This window comes from Eleutherodactylus coqui, chromosome 4 (assembly GCF_035609145.1).
Source record: "Eleutherodactylus coqui strain aEleCoq1 chromosome 4, aEleCoq1.hap1, whole genome shotgun sequence".
NCBI classification, from domain to species: Eukaryota; Metazoa; Chordata; class Amphibia; order Anura; family Eleutherodactylidae; genus Eleutherodactylus; species Eleutherodactylus coqui.
Window position 1 is genome coordinate 200,791,408 of NC_089840.1, and position 15,595 is coordinate 200,807,002.

At 42.5% G+C, this 15,595-nt stretch overlaps 1 protein-coding gene across 1 annotated transcript in view; it reads right to left on the reverse strand.

Moving 5' to 3' along the window:
* The window catches only part of PALD1 (phosphatase domain containing paladin 1), a 237,879-nt gene that overhangs the window by 197,192 nt on the left and 25,092 nt on the right, over positions 1–15,595 (reverse strand). The gene's annotated exons all lie outside the window — the stretch shown is intronic.

The following is a 15,595-nucleotide window of genomic DNA, read 5'->3' on the forward strand; positions in this document are numbered from 1 at the left end:
GACACTCCATACATATACATTGGCGTTCTATTTTTGTCCGAAAATCGGACAAGAATTGGACATAGTGGGATTTTTTTTGTATGTCCAAATAGAAAAATGCCCGAGCGTACGCCCATTCAAATGAACGGGTGCTCTTTCCGTCTGGTTTTCGGACTGTGTGCATGTAGCCCTCCTGCTATATACATGCTGACGCTGAGAATACAAGAAGCCATCCAAGCGCGTTCTTCTGAGTTTAGCTATACTCCCACCTAATGGCAAAGGCTAACATAGCAAGGAATGATGGCTGGCCGCTGTCACGATTTCTCCTGACATGTCCCGATGTGAGAAAACATGAAATATTTCTAAATATTCTACGGTTTGAGGTCACCTATGTAATAGAGGACAGGGCGCTCTTAACTTCATGACCTCATGACTAAGTCCGTCCCTGATAAAAGGAAGGGCGGCTGCAAAGTCCAGGCAGTATATATATATATACGTGTACAAGGGATACTTGAATGGATCTCTATTAGGGCTTCTTCACACGAACGTATTTACGTACGCAAAATCTGCGCGTGTGAAAGAGAATAGAACTCATTGATTTCAGTCGGATCATTCTTATAAGCGTGTTTTGCTTGTGCAGAAAAAGATAGCACTTGCTCTGTCTTTCTGCGTATTTGCACAGCAGTCGCCCCATAGAAGTCTATGGAAGGTGCACAAATGCGCAAGGGGAAGCGGGAAACACGGTGCAAAATGTGGATAAAAGAATACATCTGGACCTCATTAGGCTAATTAGACTCCACAGAAAGGGTGTGTGTGAACTGGCCCCGCGTACACAAAACGTACAGTACTATGCGCAGCGACGCACGCAAATCGCGTATGAGCTAACATAATTCCCTTGTTCAAACGAGAAATCGTTTGGTGTAAACAGACCATTGGGAGGCTTTCCACGGGCGAATACAGAAAAACCATATTAGTACAATATAGTTGGGTCTTAAACGTCACACTTTTACGCAGGTTTTTGCTCATTTTGCTGTATTTTTTTGTGCTGACAGGGACATTTTCCATGGGCGCATGATACACCCGTGCTGTGATTTAATAGGCTATGTAGCCTAATTAGTTACGGATGTGTTCTTTTCCTCCTGAAATGCGCAATTACGTGTGTATCAGGTGAACGTTTGCATGCCCCACCTCATAGACTTTGGCATATAAATGTGCACTCATATAGAGTGTGCTGCATTTTTGGTGTGTGTGTGTGTGTGGGGGGGGGGGGGGCGTTTCTTTTCTTCAGTGTGAGAGAGCCTTTAGGCCACTCTCACACATGCGTACACTAAACGCCAGAATTTTACCACAATTTCGAGCGGCATTTTTGAACACATGGTACAAAGTTTTACAGCATTTTTTAACGCACCCGATCTTTGTGATGGGTGATGAGATGCGTTAAAAAATGCGAAAACTCAGAAAAATAAAACAGGCAGTGCTTGAAAATTGCAGGTGTATGAGGCCCCATTGAAATCAATGGGAGCATCATACCACGATTAGCGAGGCACTCAGGATGCCATGTTAACCACAGTAAAAAGCGGCCGGTGTGAGAGCGGCCTTAGTTATTCTATAGGTATTAGTTGCTATTGATGGTCCATTATTTTGAGATTGTGTATTTCAAATAGATACCCATCACTGGTTCACGGGTGTTTTTCATTCCTCTTCCTTTTGTTATCTGCATTCCCCTGATTATATCTAAATTAGGGTTATTAGGGAGCAGCTGGGTGTTGCTCTTATCAGGGCAGGTGCTCTGACTAGGTAGTCTGTTTGTTAGGGTCACACTAGGTTAAGTTTTAGTATATGGCATATGTATTTTATGTATCATTAGCGGCTTCCTTACAATCCCAGGCATCAAAGTCCTTTGGATATCTCTATCCATAAACTTCATTTTTCTTTTGCGTGACTTCCTTTCTTCCATCCATTTCACTATTTGTTGTCCAGTGGCCTAAACACTTCACAACAAGAAGTACTACATTCACACTGGTTTGACTACTTTGTCCTGTGTCACGTGGTCATATTTGCACGTGCCAAATTTGTGCGCGCAATACACAGTGAATGGGTTCATTCACATAAACATATTTTGTGGGTGTTAGTTCACGAGAAAAAAATATGCACCACGCTCTATTTTACTTCATAATTGCGCAGGGAAGGAGCACATATTGAACTATTTACACCAAATTTCCATTTCAATGAAGAGGAGCTTGGTACGTTTATTTTTTGCGCTCACAAATGCATATGATTTGCACGTGCATTAAGTACAATAAAACACATACATGCACGTGGAAATACGCAACACCCACTGCGCAAATTCAAGGCACAAATCTGATTATGACTATGTGATACCAGCCTTAATGATGCCTCTGACATTCCGCTATTAGTTCATCCTCGATGGGTCCTCCAGACAGTCTGAGGCACTGACTGAACTTGTCAATATGCAAGTGTACAGACAGGATGTAGCATCCTTCCTGGTCCTTCAGCAGTGGTGTAGCTATAGGGGCTTCAATTGTTGGGTCCATAAGCTAGGGGGCCCAAGGGCCCCCCTCACCACTAACATGGAGTAACAATAATAATGATAATGTCCTGCCTTTCTCATGTCATTGTTGAAGGCCCCTGAGCTGTTGCCTGTTGGAAACCCCTCAGTGTGTAATGTATTCCCCTATATGTGCTATACCTGCTACAGGATTTAGTGGCCATTGAATATCCCTTAGGGTTCCTTCACATTGGTGAAAAGGATATTGGGCAGTGAATTGCATTTGACGTTGCGGAGAGACTGCAGGTACCCGCGTCACTGCCTAGCGACGATGCGGGGAAAACAAATTTTATTTTATTTTTTTAAATCTGTACTGCGCATGACCAACGGCAAGCGTCCGCAGTTATCTGCAGTACAGAAAAAATAAGTAGCCAGGGTTGCCGGCCGAGGTCACAGCTGGATTCCACTACGGGAACCTGCATGCGGAATCCGGATCTGCCATGTGCAGCTGGCCTTACTAGAGGATGCTGGTCATTAGACTCATTACACATCATAATCTTCTTGCAGAGATCTGGTGAATGCCTGCTGTTCTGTTTGGTGTTTTCCCTGGGCATAGAGGTGTGGACGTCCATGTCCGAACTACGCCTTATGTCTGAATTCCCCCTCCATCTGCAGTTGTTATCCTCTTGTGTTTCCTGCATCTTTCCCTGTTTTCAATCTAGGATGAGTTAGGTTCCTGTGTGGGGCTGTCCTTATTGGGACGATCACCCCGCTTTTAGGCAGGGTTCCCTTTTTCTATTACTCTTGGTTATGTTTGTGTAGAGACTCACAAGATAACGAGGACACTCGCGTGAGCTTGTGAATTTTTGGCCAAAATATTAACCAATACCTTGTATTTATTGGCAATTCTATCCGCATCTTTAGTATTAGTATGTTGTAGTAAGTATTTGGCCGAGTTCTGTGATGTAGGGTTTGACCTCCCCGTTTGTTTCACGTTTGGTGATCTGTGTATGCTTTTGCATTAAAGGGGTTGTCTCGTGGCAAACCTCAAAATTTTACCTTACCCCATTCCCCCTGTCACCCTCCTGGCATAAAATAGCTAATTAAAGCGGTTTTCAAACCGCTTGCTACTTACCGATCCGACAAAATAAGGACTTTAAAAAATCTTCTCCCCAAAATGGCCGCCGGTCCTTTCCCAGGGATGCACTGCGGTTTTCTCCCATGGTGCACCGTGGGTCTTCTCCCATGGTGCACCATCGGCTCTGTGCATTCCATTGCCGATTCCAGCCTCCTGATTGGCTGGAATCGGCACACGTGACGGGGCGGAGCTACGCCATGATGCGTAGAAGGGGGCGGAGCCAGAACGCCGCTCGTGCCTGGACCAAGCAGAAGGGGAGAAGACCGCACAGCGCAAGCGCGTCTAAAAAAGCAAGAAGACATCAGAATTAGACGGATCCATGGAGACGGGGATGCCAGCAACGGAGCAGGTAAGTGAATAACTTCTGTATGGCTCATATTTAATGCACGATGTATATTACAAAGTGCATTAATATGGCCATACAGAAGTGTATAACCCCACTTGCTTTCGCGAGACAACCCCTTTAATTCTTTATTTGTTTTTCTATCAATCAATGAAATACAAGAACATTTGCATAGTAATAACAAATTGCGTCATTTTACATCTTGATCACGCAGGATCATTTGCATGAAAAGTAGCATCTTACTTGAACAAACGTCAGTGATAAAAATAATACTTGCAGTATTTTCCTGCCATCAACTTTTTGTTTCTATATTCTTTTTTTATGGGGGGGTAACAATAGCATCTTGTCCTCTTTATCATGAGGTAGTTTCAGAACAGTCTTAACTCATAATGTCCTTGACCCACTCCTGGTGGTCCGGTGAGAGGGGAGGGGGGGGGGGGTGTATGGATAAGGGAGGGTTGGGGAGAGGGTAAGTGGAGTGAATACGTCTGCTTCAAGAGACAGACCTGGGGCCGTTCTGTATCTGATTTTAAGTGCATAGTCTTCCCTTTAGGTTTAAATATATTGTATTTGTGTGTGAGTATGAGTAGGACAATACTGAATTTTTTTTTTACTTTTTAATCTTACAGTTGTACGGAGGCTCATTTTTTTACGGGATGATCTGTGATTTCAACTGGTATCATTTTGGAGTACATAATACTTTTTGATCACTTTCTATTACATTTTTTTTTCTTGGAGACTGTTTGGAATTGTACTTTTTTCTCTGCTACCTCTCCCCATGTGGGATAAATAATGCATCATTTTTATAGGTAGGACTTTTACGGATGGGGTGGTACCAAATATGTTTAGGGGGGCGGGTTGGTTTTTTCTTTTTGTTTTTTCTGAGTATGGTAATTGTTGTTTTTTTTAACCTTTTGTATCCTTTATTTTTAATAAAGTTTATTTTCTACTTATCTTTACTTTCTTGTTTTAGTCCCCACAGGGAATTTGCAATTGTTTGATCACTTATACTACAATGCTTCCGTATTGCAATATATGGTATTTCTGCTAGCATTCTATTAGAACCGGCCACATATTGGTTCTAATAGGCAGAAATGAATGGTAGCCCTGGGGCCGCAGGGTGTAACTATAGGGGATGCAGGGCATGCGGTTGCACCCAGGCCCAGGAGCCTTAGGGGGCCCATAAGGCCGCTCTTCTCCATATAGGGAGACTAGTACTATGAAAGAAGCATTATAGTTGGGGGCCCTGTTACAGACTTTACATCGGGGCCCAAAAGCGTCAAGTTACGCCTCGCATCTGCCTGGGGGCCTCCCAAACTCATCACAGGGTGGGGGTGGGGGGGCATTCGGAACCCCTGAACTCTGATTGGGGCATTTAAATGCAACTGTCAGAATGGACAAAAGAAATTCAAAGTGTTAACAGCCGTAATCAGCGTGGGCGCTCACCACGGCTATTGTCAGCTGTCAGAAACAGACAGTACTTGTAGTTGTGGAGTTGGATCGGCTCCCGATTCTGCTCTATATGAACCCTGGCACAGGAGGGTGTACATGTATGCCCCAAAGCATCAAGGGTTAATTTTACAGATCTTAAGCCAGTCTCAGACAAGTGTATTTGACCTCTGTATTTGGTCAGTGTTTTGGAGACCTTAACAGGGAGCCATATTTTTCATGGCCATTTTTTTTTTAAATGCAGGATGACCTTTTTTATGTGTTTCTGCCTCTGTATTACAATTATTTTCTATTGGACAAATACAGATTAGTATGTGCCTAGCAGAAAATAAAAAAAACAATATGGAGGTAAATACATGTTTGTAATGAAATCTTTAACACATCCGTAATATGGATCTGTATTATGGACGTATTTTACATATGCTCATCCAAAACTGGCCTGGGTTAGTCTTCTGTCTACCTCTCAGAGAACATGCCAAATATATAATGTGGGTCTGACTGGGTGACAAGTGAGAAGTCTCAAGATGTTTAGTTGCAGCCTACCAAAAATTACTCACAAACAGCGAAAACCTGTAGGACCCTTTTGGGTTGTAGCAACTTCCACAGCCGTTGGGGGACATAACCAGCTACACACGTGGTGTAGGGATACGAGAGCAGACACTACTGGCCGGAGCTCCTCCTCACTGTGGATAAGCGACCCATGCCTGTTATTACCGCGTCTCCCTGAAAATTAGACACTGTCTTATATAAATTTTTGCCCCAAAAGAGGCACAGTGTGTTATTTTCAGGAGGGGGCTTATACTCACCTGTCCCGCTGCGTCCCGATGGTCTCCGACGGTGCTGCGGCAACTGGCAAACTGCAGAGTTCTCCCCATCTGCCATCTCAGCTTTGCTGGTGATGGGGCTTTGAATACCCTGCCTCCAGCAAAACGAGCGCCAGCAGCCAATCACAGCCGGCGCTCAATAAGCCAATCACAGCCACTCAGTGACATCATTCACTGAGTGGTTGTGCATCACTGAGTGGCTGTGATTGGCTTATCGAGCGCCGGCTGTGATTGGCTGCTGGCGCTCGATTAGCCAATCACAGCACTTGCTTTGCTGGAGGCGGGTTATTTAAAGCCCCATCACCAGTAAAGCTGAGATGGCAGACCGGGACACCGCGGACCAGGTGAGTATTAATTTTTTATTTTGGAGGGCGTGTTAACTAGGTCTTATTTTTGGGATAGGCCTTATATTTTAATCCTCCCCTTAAAACCCACTAGGTCTTACTATCGGGGTAGGACCTACTTTCGGGTAAACACGGTATCTCCTGGATTACGTAAATGAGCATATATGGATATGTTACCTATAATCTAGATGTTATTTGCATTCATTGTCACAAGCGATTTCCCTGTGGATGCAAGGTGTTTTTATATCAAAACCACTTTGCATCACTTCCGGGGAAGTAGCAATCAGCCATGGCGGAGGATTGCGCAGTATCTGCCATCATTTTCAATGGGGAGACCTCCCATCGCACCGCGTGCACCTAGCACGTGGTGCCATGCTGCTGCTGCCGGTCCCATTCAAAACAATACGATGCAAGAGCACACCCAAAGATAGGACTTGCCGCAAATTGTTTCACGCATTGCAATTAATCAATGGGTTCTATTCATTACATATTGCACATACATATTTTGCATGGCAAATACGCCTGTGTGAATTCAGCCGTCGGCCCCCCTGAGGTCTGTGGTGCAGTTTAAATTCTTCGTATATCAGGTGCCCACAGTACTGAGGACATTCCTGAGTGTGTGGAGCAGGGGATGAGGCTTAACCCCTATTCTTTGACCCAGAGGTGTAACTTGAAGCTCCTGGGCCCCAATGCAAAACCTGGGACGGGGCCACCAACTATAATGCTTTATTCATAGTACTAGGCTCCCTATATGGAGAAGAGAGGCCTTATAGACCCCCTAAGGCTCCTGGTCCCGGGTGCAACTGTATCCCCTGCATCCTCTATAGTTACGCCCCTGCTTTGACCTTAGCAAGGGGCTGTTTGTCCATAGCTGCATTAACGTTACATCACTGGCGGGGCAAAGCCTTTCTCTGATGCTCACGGCGCCTTTACTTTCTGGTGCTTCGGTGCAGCTGTTTAATTCACTTTGCTGTAAGTGCTATAACTCTTTCCCACCCTGCCCTTGGTAGTGGCTGATGGTGCAATCCTTGCAGCACCTGTGATGCTCTTCATGCCTGGCCACATCACAAGGGCTTCCTCCCAATGGCCGGAACAGCGGCTCCAGCAGTGTTGTAGCAGGGGTGGAGAATGGAGGGGCAGACATGTTCTTCCTTACATAGCCTGAGTACATCCTGTAAGAGTAGTCCTGGAGTCTCCTGATCGAAGCTAAAAGTGCTCAGTTAGTCAGACGATGAAAACTGAGAGATCTCCAGTCGTGACCACTATAGTAACTGAACTGTTGAGTGTCCACAAACCCACGCCAGGCCTACTGAGTAGCTAAACAGATGATGACTTGATCTCGCATGGAGCTGGTAGTCCAGTTCCTGCCATACACATTGTAGCGGATCATGACTGACTGATGCAGTGGCTTCTGTGATGCCGCAGATCATATATGGTAGGTGGTCAGTGGGGCATGAAGACACTAACACTCCCCCAGAGGAAAACCTCACAAGGTTGTGGGAATGTGGAGGCCAATGAATAAGTTCACTATCCTCGAGGCCTGCACGGCCAATCCATCAGTTTGGTAGTTACCAATTAAGCTCACTTCTGAGTTCAATGGGGGGCGCACTGTCATGTTGGAAGATCAAACTTGATACATTTACATCATTTACAATCAAAATTTTAACCCCTTAATGCTTCATGATGTACACTTATGTCATGGAGGTTCGGAGTTTGTATGGAGGGGGATCGGGGGTTACTCCATACAATGAGGGTGTCAGCGTTTCTTACAGCTGACACCCACCTGCAACAACTGCGATCAGCACTCGCACTGATGAAAGCTGTTAACCCTTTAGAGGTTGCTGTCAATTCTGACAGAGGCATTTAAATGTACCAATTGTGGGTTGCTATGGCAGTCAGAGGCCTTCTGAAAGCCCCCAGGGCTGCCATTGCAGATTGCCTGTCAGATCAGGGTATAATGTAATGCTGTGCTGTTACAGCATACTGCAGGAGTGATAAAACCATCCCAAGGTCTTGTCCCCTATGGAGATTAAAAAGAAATTTAAAAATCATCTGTAAAAAGTTTTAATTATTAACAGGAAAAAATCTTTTCCCATATTTATAATTAAAAAAAACATATTTGACATAAAAGTCCAATCTATCAAAGTAACCCATTATTAGTGAATGATGTCAAAATTGCCTTTTTTGGTCACCCCGTCTCCAAGAAATTATTTGATAAAAAGCGATCAAAAAGTTACATGCACTCTAAAATGGTACCAATAGAAACTACAGGGCGTACTGCCGAAAAACGAGCCCTCATACAACTATGTTGGCAAAAAAATTAAAAAATGATGGCCATCAGAAGATGGTGGCAGAAAATAATTTTACTTTTTTTCCAAAAGATATTTTATTTTTTTAAAGCAGTGCAACAAAAACACTATATAAATTTGGCATCGTAGTAATCGTACTGACGCATAGAATAAAGTTATCATGACATTTTTACTGCAGTGTGCACACTGTAGAAACAAGACCTCCAAAAATGGCGGAATTTTGTTTTTTTATTTTAATTTCACTCCCCTTTTTAATTTTTTAAAACTTTTTCAGTACATTGTATGGTACATTAAATAGCACCACTGAAAAATACAACTCATCCTGCAAAAAACAAGCCCTCATACAGCTACATTGATGGATAAATAAAGGAGTTACGTTTTTTTAAAAGTGAATGGGAAAAATCGAATATGGGAAAAAAAGGCTGCGTCCTGAATGGGTTAATGATGATTGTACAACTGGCTATGGCCAGTTCATTAACGGCTCATGTATTGTCTCCATTTTATGACACAAAAGATGTTCTTGGCATATAATTAAACAATGCAAATATTGTTTCCTAGTAGTATCAATCGAACGCACGTACGTTTATCAGTTACGGCAAACCAAAGGGAGGATTTGCTTATGTTTTACAATGCAAAACATCACTCGTCAGATCATAGATAAAGCACATAAGGATTCCGTGCAGATTTCCATAAGCATTTGCTTACAGTATATAGCACTGAAGCATACACTACTTACGTATATACTTTTTATGTGTTATTACAGCTGAATAGTCCCATCTTGGGATCAGCCAACAATCTAACGTCAATGGGGTCTCTTGACACTCCACCAATGGCACAAATTGGAGAGAAAGTAGGGTTAAGCATATTAGATTTCAACATGCTCATCCTTTGTGCAGAGTTGAATGGCAGCGGCTTATTCTCCTCTCATTAACATAAACATGTATGCTGTGCCAATCCAAGTGTGCATGCTTATTGGGAGGTCAGAGATGATAACTGTCTTGTATGCAAAGTCTACATAGAGCTTCTCTGCCCTCCTTGTATTTTAGAGAGTGTTTAAGTTTCTTTCAGGTACTCCAGATTCCTCCCTCACATCAATACTATACTGATATTGTTAGAACTATGGCCCTACAATCGGTCTGGTATCTAAGGGATTCTGCTCTTCATCAGTGATCCCCACAAGGAAGTTTGGACGTAACCAGTTGGTTCACCAGGCTGTGGTCCTCAGAGTAGTCACCAATTAGCAGTAAGATGTGACAGTGATGAAGGCAACTGTAGGGTCAGAACCAGGTGGTCAATGAGAGATGGCAAATCCAGAACGTAATGTGAAGTCCAAGACAGAGGTCAAACTGAAAAGGTGAACAGTTAGGTGAGGATAGAGTCCAAACACAAGAAACTACTTCTAACACAGGCAATCTATAGAAGAATATATAAATAATTCAGTAGAAGCAGGATCCCGGAACAAGAACTGATAGTCAGTCAAAGTTCAGGAGACCCTTGCTGGCTTTACATTGGTATTCAGGATTGATTTGTGTCCCATTGCCAGATATTATCCCTATGTAGCTCTTGCCATGGCAATGCAGCACATCCTTCATTAAGACAAAACATTTTGTGCTATTTAGCTGCCAACAACAAACACCTCAAATCCTTTCTACTGTCTCTGTAAAGTTGGTCATACACATAAGTTTTCAGCCAAATGTCTCCATAAGCATTCATGTTTGGATCTACCAACCATGAATGTTTACTATAGGGAGCACGAGAAACACTAGAATAATGTCAGTGGATCTCAACAGGAAATTAAATATCAAGAATATTGAAAATCCAATATCCAAAATCCTTATAACCTTCTCAGGTAGTTCACACATATATATATTGGATTCTTGGCAGATTCCGCTGGGAATCAGTGGGATCAGTTAGGGATCGTTGGCACTTGCCAATCTAATGCGTATGACTAGTGTTACTGTCTATCTAAAAAAAACCCACAAGGCACTATTCTGTGGTAGCAGGAAACTAGTAGAATTCTGAGTTCAGCTTTAGACAAGGAAAGAAAAGGAAACCTCCTGGAACTCAAAACCAGTACAAGATAAATAGAAGAAAGCATTTACACAGTTACTCAACATTGTAGGTGGAATTTAAATGTTCCATTGTTGTAAATTTTTGTTCAAAAGTGGAATTTTCCTTTAATAATTGTTTTGGTGGTGGTTCTCAGATTACTTCCTTTCTAGATAGTCTGATGCAGGTCTTGTATATGTTTCTCTATCTTCTGGCTCTGGTAGGAGTGATATTACGTGAAACGTGCTTGGCCTCACTTGTGGGTAATTTGTCAGGACTATTTAGCCTGACCTGGTGCTTGGCTTGGGTGCAGTTTATTTTCAGTCTTCCTCTGGCTGTGGAGTTTGGAGCTGGTTTCCCTATTTAAAAAGCTAAGTACAGCAGTTATCTGTTACATCTTGTTTTCTGTGTTATTCTCCTATCCCACATAGGGTCAGCTAGTGGCCTAGGTACGTTGTCAGGTTCGACCTTCTCAGTGGAGGTTACCTGTGTATAGGCAGGTCCCTTGATGCAGTTGTCTTTATTGTTTATCACTGTTGAGTGTGCATTTGTTAGTATTTTGGGTTACGGTTCCAGCGTGTCCTTTTTGGATGTGACAATAATGAGATTCGGTATGGTCCTGTAACGAAGTTAGTGCTAGCTGGGTGAAATATAGGAGTGTATTGCCAAACTGCCCACTAAGCACTAGCTACAGACTTATGGTAATTGAGTTAAAACAAGACTCTCAGGGCATGCCATATAGAAGAGGAAATATTCCCCATATGAGGCACTAATTTTACTGCTGCCCCCCAGGCTTTGTTGTGGATGAATAGGTATTGTGAAACACTAGGCATCAACAGCATTGCTTAAAGACAATCCTTGAAGAACCTTAAAGGAAACCTGCCACCTACTTTTAGCCCTGTAAGCTAAGGTTATGGGCTAAAAGTAAATGACCAGTTGAGTAAATTATACTTTCATCCCCACTATTCCTCCAATGTTATCACTGTAAGTAGTCCTCCTGTTCTAATTTCATAATGGGCAGGCTATTTGACAGCATTGCTCAATGTACTGAATGGCAGCTTCCAGCACTAACATCGGGGGAACGCCTGTGAAGGCAAGTATAACACTTACATTAAGCTTAGCTCCTAGAGCTAAAAGTAGGTGACAGAGTCTCTTTAAAGGGGTTGTCCAGGAATGCAACAAATGGCCACCACCCTGGCATTTTTCATCAGTTTTTCATATTACCAGATGAGTTTGAAAATCACTTTTATTTCTTTGTATATGAGGCCCTATGTGGTTCTATTTATTGACTGTAGCAGAGATCTTACATAGGAAATGCTTGGTCAGGCAAGTTAGAAAGTACAATAACTTTTCATTATACTGTCAAGAAGCGTTGATTTCCATAACTCTGGAGACCCCTTCTGACCCCACATACTCTGCATATACAAAAGCACAGTAGGTGATGATGATTTTCCACTGAGGGCTGTAACTCGCAGTAAAGCGATTAGAAACGTTCAGGAATTACATGCTCTCTGATATGTGTTGGGGGTCGGCGAACAAAACTGTTGCAAAAGAATGGTGCTGGGAAATAATTCTGTTGACATAAAACTCCACTTTACGTCCCGTTTTATCTCCTAATTTCAACATTTTCTCATATTTTATTAGCAAATGTGTTTGTTTTACACAATTCTTAATTGCTCTTGAGAATACTCTAAATGTCACCAGCTGCCATTTTGTACTTTTGTAGGAGTTTATTTTAATCCTCTTATGCAATAAAAAAACAATTATTCTTGTAAGGATGTCTCCTTATTCCTCCCACACATTTCTTGGTCTCTTACTCGTATTTTTCAGCATGCTGACGCTCTATTGTGTTTTGAAGCCATTGTATTTCAGGGGAAAAAAATCTGAAAACTGAGATATTCTGAAAAACCTCAACAATACAACCCACAATCCAGAACATTAGAGCAGAGCCTTTCCTGGCCAAGGGCCACATTGTCTTATTATATTACTTCCAAGGGCCACATTGTCTTATTATATTACTTCCAAGGGCCACAATAAAACTTAAAGGGAAACCATCATGTTGAGGACTCCATCTGATCTGTGGGCACCAGGCTACGCTGGAGACACTGAGTAAATTGATATATAGTTTTATGGGAAGCAATTTAGTAGAACTGGTCTTTTTTTTCAATTTCATTCCTGCTCATTCTGGTCTTAGGAGTCCAGTGGGCGGTCCTACTCAGTGATTGACAGCACTTATACACAGATGGCTGTCAATCACTGATAGGAATGTTATATATCAATCTGCACAGCTCTTCCTGCTCTACAAAATACTAAAAAGCAATAAATGAACTTCTGGAACTCCATCCCATCACTAGAATGAGGGTCTCCTGCTCCCCTGTTCAGCACTCAGTCATAGTTTATGGGAATTACAGTGCAGCTGAGTATTTCAGTTTCCATAAGCTGTAATGGCATGTACCAAGTGCGGAACCAATGAATATTCCATAACTATCTTACATGAGAATGGATGTTCATGAATATTCAATAGGGGTTGCAACTTTTTAAAGTACAATGATTTAGCAGATTCCTATAAAAGCTGTGCTACGGAAAATGGGACTGGTTAAAGCTATTACATAAGCTCCAGCAATTCGACCTTTCACAGACAGGACAATCACTCAGACTCATTCAAATAAAATGTCCTGAAAAATGTTCATCTGGATACTAAAAAAGTAAAAAAACTGCATTTAACTATAGCTCTGTAAACTTGAATATAGCGCTAACTTAAGGCTGCCTGGCCACGGCCGTGACGGAATATCGCTAGCGATATTCTGCCGTGGGGGCGGAGGGGTAGCACTGACAGGTCTCTGCGATGAGCCTATCTGATAGATAGGCTCACCGCGGAGAATCGCAGCATGACGCGATTTTAATTCCGCTATGGAAAGCGTTCACTGCGTTACCCACGGCCGTTTTAACGCCGCGGATAACACAGTGACATATCACCCGTGGACAGGCAGCCTTACTCAAATACATTTGTTTTAGCTGTTTTCAGACAGCTCTGTACATTGCACAGTGGTCTGGGTTGGTATTGCACAGGCTGAATCCTATTGAAGTGAATGGGACTCAGCTTGCAGTACCAACCTGAGCCACTGTGCAATGTACAGAGCTGTCTGAAAACAGCTAGACATGGGACAACCACTTTAAAGGTTGATTGATAAGTAAATGTTTTTCTCAAGCTTTTAGTTCAACATTGAACAATCCAGGAGTTAAAAAAAATCTGTTACTGAAGGAGAAACTAAAAGCTATCTCTTAGGCCTCAATCTTTGGGCTGTATTTAATGTCTGTGTGCTGTATGTGCTGTTCAACAGCACACGGACCTATTGTAGCCAAAGAGTATGTTCACATGAACGAGTAATGTGTACTGTCTGTGGAGATCAGACAGCATACGTGTCCTGTGTGCTCTCCAATGCGAATTATACCCACAATTCTTGGGCACAACTCACAATACAACCATCTGAATGAGGACTTATAATAAAAGACAGTTTAAAAAAGTGATGAAAATGTCACAACTGTACATGTGCAGTGCAGAGGCGGTGCATCAGCAATGACGCGGCAGTGCGAGCCCCTGCAATCTAATGCAATCCTATGGCAGCGTGCAACGGCGGAAGTTTTGCGTGAAATCTCACCGCGGAATTTCTGTCCGTGTGCATTTAGCCTAAGGGTAAAAATAATTAAAGTTTTCTGTAAAAATGTTCAGATGCTATGGTCAGCAATGACTGCAGCATCTGTAAAGGAGTGATTAGATGAGCAAGTCTTCATCTTTTCACTTCTTTTCTTGGAAGAAAGGACCCCCATGTGTGACAATGAGAGAGAAAACATGATCTCTGATTGATGAGGGGTTCATGTCATCCCAATATTTCTGATCCCACTTCAAACAGCTGTAGCTCTGGTTCTGTAAGTGATACCAACATGCTTTTGGTGTCATTTTAAAGCCAAAATTAGCGCTGATAGAACTAAAGCTACATCTGTTTACTGTTTTGGATGAGCAGAGCTTGTTCAACTTCAATGTTGCTTTCCCGCAGAACGAACAGAGCTCATCTTAAACTGTTGGGAGGTTAATAGATACAATGTACGAAATGGCTGTGATGGAAAAAGAAAAATGTCTGTTTTCAGTAAATACTTGTATTCCCATAAAGTTATATTTCTTGAGTCCCTTTTCTTACAACTCTGCACTGTGCTGTTCCTCTATTATTCTTCCTGGAAATGTATGAATACATTATAGCTGGATGTTACCCTTCCCCTTGACAACAGGATGTGTTCCTACACAGTGTGGCACTGTCAGCACTATGTTTTTACAGTTTTTTTTTTGTTTCATGTCTGAGATTTACCATCTGCACAATACTTTAGTGCTTACTGGAATGAATATCTCCCCTATGTTTCCTAAATATCTCTACGAGGCTTCTCAGATTTACAAATGTCCTTGTAAATCTTACGAGAATCTCAAGGTCAAAAAATGCGAACACGTACAATTGGCAAGTAACAGATTTGCTCTAACAGAATACTGTAACTCCCATTTACTTTGTTGCCTTACTTTTTAGCAGCAAACAGGGAGAAAACCATCCTTTTCTCAGGAATGTGGGGTTCTAGACAGACCCCCCCCCCATCGGCCTATTAGTAC